Source organism: Eptesicus fuscus, chromosome 20 (genome assembly GCF_027574615.1).
Source record: "Eptesicus fuscus isolate TK198812 chromosome 20, DD_ASM_mEF_20220401, whole genome shotgun sequence".
In the NCBI taxonomy this organism is placed as follows: Eukaryota; Metazoa; Chordata; class Mammalia; order Chiroptera; family Vespertilionidae; genus Eptesicus; species Eptesicus fuscus.
The window spans coordinates 4,117,339-4,123,546 of record NC_072492.1 but is presented as its reverse complement, the minus strand read 5'-3'; the positions used below and the strand labels follow the sequence as shown (position 1 = coordinate 4,123,546).

At 42.7% G+C, this 6,208-nt stretch overlaps 1 non-coding gene across 1 annotated transcript; it reads left to right on the top strand.

Annotated features, from left to right (window-relative positions):
* The first annotated feature begins 2,991 nt into the window (after nt 1-2,991).
* Nucleotides 2,992-3,098, top strand: LOC114228318 (U6 spliceosomal RNA). The gene has a single exon (XR_003614463.2). It is a non-coding gene; the product is annotated as a U6 spliceosomal RNA (small nuclear RNA).
* The last annotated feature ends 3,110 nt before the right edge of the window (nt 3,099-6,208 follow it).

Sequence of the window (6,208 nt, the reverse complement as noted above, 5' to 3'; positions counted from 1 at the left end):
TGTGAGGTTGATATACATGAAGGAAGCAGTTTTACTAACCCAACAGCCTTTACTCCATGCTCAGAGGCTCACCGTGCCCTGTGGAGGGGAGTCAGAGAGACTAGGTGGAATCCCAGAGGTGCGGCCTTAAACAAGTACCTCCATCCTCACTGAGGCCAGTTTCCTTCCTGTGGATGACACATGATCCTCCCTACCCTGCAGGATGTAATGTGAGGGTTACGTTCATCAAAGTAGGTGATCACACTACTTCTGTTGCCTCTCCATTCCACTCACCACCCTACACACACATGTGCACACATGGGCTCGCACACATAGCCTCTCACCTGGCTCAGGAGTCATTTGGGATCTGATGGTAGAGTTTAGAAAGTGGCCTTGGTGAAGGGCAGGACAGGATGACCAGATGGGATAAACCAAAGGGCTAATAGGCAACCTGGAAACTCAATGATTTCTCATGGTGGAGAAGTGGCTTGGTGATACCCAAAGAGGTGGGCAGGCAAACAGGTCTCAGCGAGAGTGAGACCCAGGTCAGGAAGCGTTTCTCCAAGGAAGGCTTTGGGCTGAGAAATAGGTATTTCTCAGATATCCAGGCTATCAGCACCCTGAAGACCAGTCCCCTAGCTTTCCTCTCTGCCCTCTACTGATATATTCATTGTTCCTGATTCTGATTAAGCCCTCCTGCCGTCCCGCCCCGAATCTACACTTCCTCCACCATCCTGCCACATGGTTTAGAGAACCCGGCAAGTCCAGCTGCTGCTTCCTGCCTGGCTCTGTGCCTGCCTAACCCTGAACCTGAGGCTCTTCTCACCAAAGCTGCCTGCCCAGGTCAGCCAGGGGGAAGTCAGGAAAGGGCTCAGGTCCCAGAGTAGGGGAGTGTGGAATGAAGTCAGGCTGTGCTTCTAGGCAACTACATACCCCCGGATAACTCACTTTCTGCCCTCTGCCTGCTTCCCTTTCAAAAATGGAAATTATAATTCAACCTCAATCACAGGCAGGTGTCAGGGTCAAATGAATGGACATATGTAAAAGGCACTTTATAATGTGAGATGAACAATACAAACAAAATACCAGTTGTCCCCCCTTATATGTGGAAGATTTGTTCCAAGACCCCCAGTGGATGCCTAAAACCTTAGGTAGTACTGAACCTTATATCCACTATGTATTTTCCTATAGGTATATAGCTATGATAAAGTTCAATTTATAAATTAGACACAGTGAGAGATTAACAACAACTAATAAGAAAATAGACCACTTGTAACAATATACTGTAAAAAATTTATGTGACTGTGGTCTCTCTCTCCAAATATCAGATCACCAAGGTGGCTGCTAGGTCACTAACAGGCAGGTGGTGTATCCAGCGTGGAGATGCAGGACAAAAGGGCGATTCCATCCCAGGCAGGAAGGAGCAGGGCAGCGTGAGATTTCATCACGCTCCTCAAATTGATGCCAAGTTTATAAATTATGAATTATTCATTTCTGAAATTTTCCATTTAATATTTTTGGACAATAGCTGACTTAAGGCAACTTTAAAAAGCAGCACCGTAGTCTTAGCTGATTTGGCTCAGTGGTTAGAGGGTTGACCTGAGGACTGAAGGGTCTGGGGTTTGATTCTGGTTTGAGCACCTACCTTGGTTGCTGGCTGGATCCCCAGCCCTGATTGGGGCGCATGCAGGAGGCAACCAATTGATGTTTCTCTCTTTGTCTTCCCCTGCTCACTTCCACTGTCTAAAAATCAATGGAAAAAAATATCCTGGGGTGAGGATTAACAACAACAAAAAGCAGTACCACAGATAAGGGGGTCTACTGTATTGTTATCATGAGGGAAAATGGGGAAACTGTCATGTTTGAACCAACACTTTCCCATCATGTGATGTTACACTTGATGACCAAGTTAAATGATAAAGTCTTTGTCCATGAGAAATCATTGAGTTTCCCGGTAGCCAATTTGCCCTTTGGCTGTGAAAGAAGCAGAATGGCAATAAGGGCACTGGCTAGAAATGTTTTCTATCCAGAAGGGGGAGAACCAAGAGAGCACAGAAAAGTTCTCAGCCTCGCAAAAACCGCTGGATCCCCAAGAAGACAGTGTGTCCTTGGGGAGCCCAAGACTTCTTCCTGTTTGTACTAAAACTCGCCAGCACTTGCTATTGGTGGCTGAAGAGCAGACCAGAATGAAGAGGATGGAGGTAACCAGTGGCTTTCAGACCTAAATGTGCGCCAGCTTCCCTGCAGGCATTATGAAAACAGTGCTGGGTCCTGAAACTTCTGCATCAGTACACCAAAGCTGAAGTCCAGAGCGGGCATTACTAATAATGTCTCAGCAGGTGCTGCTGCTGAGGAAACCACACTTTGAGAACCACTGATAGAAGCTGTTTGTGTTTCAATACCTATAAATATGACTTCACTTTAGAAATAAACATAATGCTTAAAACTCTTTCAAAAGGTATTATTGAGTGCCCTTGCCCGAGTTACTTAACTTATCTGAGCCACCAGTTTCTCACTTCCGTTCCATGAGATAGAGAAAATATTATCTATCTCACAGGGCTGCAAAGATTAAATGAGATAAGAGATGGGAAATGATATTTAAGAATGGTACTCCCAATCTTACAGCCCTTTCTTCTCATTAATCTTTAAACAAGACAAAAAAAAATCTAAGCTTTTTGAAGGGTACCTAAGGACCTCAGCAAACCTTCAGCATAGGAACATGTCAGCCAGAGGTAGGTTTGAAGAGAGAAAGAGGATCCGGAACCTCTGATGTATCTGACTAGCTCAACACACTATCATACATTCTTATTCATATTTGAGGAGATATCAGAGACAGTGAGGGTTTCTGTGTGGTAGTTGTCTAGTTATTATTATTTTTTTAAATCTAGGCCCTAAAAATCATGTCACAGTAGCTTTAATAGCTTTTTATGGGTTCTGCTCTATGTTTATCATTGGTGAACACAAGATGTGTTGGTTAAGGCTACAAAAGTGACTGTGAAAAGGGGCAGGTTTGTGCTCGTTTTGGCAGCACATGTACTATAAAGGGAATGATACAGAGAAGATTGGCATGGCCCCTGTGCAAGGATGACATGCAAATTCTGGAAGCCTTCCATATTTTTACATTGACAGCAGTTTGATGATTGCCAGAGGAAAAGGGGTGGGTTGCGGGAGGTAGAAGAGGGTAAATGGAGGATAAATGGTGACAAAAGAAGACTTGACTTGAAGTAGTGAACACACAATGCAATATACAGATGATGTTTTATAGAATTGTACACCTGAAACCTGTATAATTTTATTAACCAATGTCATACCAATAAATTCAATAATTAAAAAAAAATTAAAGAGCCAGCTTTTACACCTGGATGACTCTAGGAGACATGTGGAGACCCCAGTGCTCCCATTTTATATATGGGTAAGCTGAGGCCTGGAATAGTTGAGACAGCCAAATACCACCAGTAGAATGCCTAAGTTGAAGGCTGCAATGATGAAAACTAGAATGACAAATAATACATTTCATAGGACTTTGTGGTCTGGGTTAAAGCTGGAAGTTCACTTCTTTGAGATAAGGCCCAGGAAACCCCAAAGTTACAGTAGCCAGTTTGAGGAGCAGGTCAAAAACAGCATAAATGGAATAAATGAGTAAGGAAAGAGAAAAGAGAAAGGATGGTAGAAGAGAAAATGGAGAAAAATAGTAAGAAGAGTAATGTTCACCTGGCAACCTCTCCCCCTTCCATCCTACTGGATACAGAGTTGGGGTCCTGGCCCTGGTCAGTACTAGCCATGGCTACTGAGATAAGCACAGAATTTATGTGATGGAAAGGAGAAGGAAAAGGAAAACTAAAGCGAAGATGAATGAGAACAATGAAATGAATAATATTGCCAAGTGGAAACACTGGTTGTTGAAGAGTAAGCAAACTTACTAACAAGCAGACCCCATACTTTTTGGGTTATTGTTCCACTCTATATTGATTTTACCAACTAATAGGACAAATAAGCTCATCGCACAGAACTAGTCATCCTAGTCTTCATCTAAAGCAGTGGTTCTCAACCTTTCTAATGCTGCGACCCTTTAATACAGTTCCTCATGTTCTGGTGACCCCCAACCATAAAATTATTTTCATTGCTACTTCATAACTGTAATTTTGCTACTGTTAATGAATCATAATGTAAATACCTGTGTTTTCCGACGGTCTTAGGCTCTACAGCAGCAGTTCTCAACCTGTGGGTCCCAGGTTGGGAACCACTAGCAGGGTCACCTAAGACCATTGGAAAACACAGATATTTACATTACGATTCATAACAGTAGCAAAATGTAGTGAGGGGGAAGTCAGTGCTCAAGTTGGAGGAAGCTAGGAGAAGCAGGACATGTGCCCACTACTTTTCCTTGCATCTTCTGTCTAAGGCTAATGGGGCTGGATTGGTGGCCCCTGGAATAGAGGCGGTTGGCATAGAAATGGGAAGCAATCAAGGAGTAGGTCAGTCAATGACACAATACAAAATTCAGTCACTGAAGATGGCCTGAGAAAATGTTAAATTAGAAGGACGTAGAAATCAGGAATTTATCTCATATATTGATTTATCTATAATTGTCTTGAATAGTAGATTCCTATTTAGCTCTTCACATATAAACACTTTTCACTTTAATTTAAACCAACTTTCTTATTATTGTCTTTTTATAACATATTTTTAAAGTTTATGTTGTTGACAGTATTACAAATGTCCCTCGTTCCCTGCACTCCCCCATTTGCCCACCCTGCCACCCCTCTCCTTGCCTCCACCACTCTCTTGTCTGTGTCCATAAGCTATGTATATATCTTTTTTGGCTACTCTCTTCACCTTGTTTTACCCAGTTACCCCCACCCACTCCCCTCTAATATCTGTCAATCTATTCCATGTATCCATGCCTCTGGTTCTATTTTGTTTGCCAGTTTATTTTGTTTATTAGATCCCACATATAAGTGAGATCATGTGATACATCTTTCTCTGACTGGCTTGTTTTGCTTAGCATATTACTCTTCAGGTCCAGTCATGCTGTCACAAAGGGTAAGAGTTCCTTCTATTTTTATAGTGTGTAGTATTGTGTAAATATACCACAGTTTTTTTAGCCACTCATCTATTGATCAGCACTTGGGCTGTTTCTAGATCTTGGCTATTATAAATAATTATGCTATAAAATAGGGATGCATGTATTATTTATGATTGCTATTTTGGGATTCTTGGAGTATATTTTTAGAAGTGTGATCTCTAGGTCAGAAGGCAGTTCCATTTTTAATTTTTTGAGGAAACTCCATAGTGTTTTCCATAATGACCGCACCAGTCTGCAGTCCCACCAACAGTGCACTAGGCTTCCCTTTTCTCCACAGCCTTACCAGCACTTGTTTGTTGATTTATTGATGGTAGCCATTCTGGCAGGTGTGGGCTGATATATTGTCATTTAATTTTCATCTCTTTGATGATTAGTGACATTAGCATTTTATTGTATTTCTACTGGCCAAAATCAACTTCTTGTGATCAAAAGACACAGCTAGTTATCATCTAAGTTACTATATCTTAGCATCTAACACAGTGACTATAATTGAATTGATTTGAAGACAGTCATTCCAAAAACATGCTGAATCAAGTTGAAGATATAGGGGTTCTAAGATTGAGCAAGTATTCATATCTTATCATTTTATCTTGAGTCTTGAAAAAATGTGGGAATTTGCTCAGAATTCATAAGATATCTAGAAGAAAATGGCATATGCCTTTGTATTTCAAAAAGTCAAGTTGGTTCAGCATGTAAGTGCAATACTAATATCTTCTTGCAACCACATCAAAATTATAACTAAACTAGAAACCTGGTGCACGAAATTCGTGCACGGCAGGGGGTTGTCCCTCAGCCCAGCCTGTACCCTCTCCAATCTGGGACTCCTGGAGGGATGTCCAACTGCCCGTTTAGGCCTGATCCTGGTGGGATCGGGCCTAAACGGGCAGTCGGATATCCCTCTCACAATCCAGGACTGCTGGCTCCCAACTGCTTTCCTGCCTGCCTTCCTGATTGCCCCTAACCGCTTCTGCCTGCCAGCCTGATCACCCCCTAACCACTCCGCTGCCAGCCTGGTTGATGCTTAACTGCTCCCCTGCCAGCCTGTTTGCCCCCAACTTCCCTCCTCTGCTAGCCTGGTCACCCATAACTGCCCTCTCCTGCAGGGTTGATCACCTCCAACTGCCCTCCTCTGCCGGCCTGGTC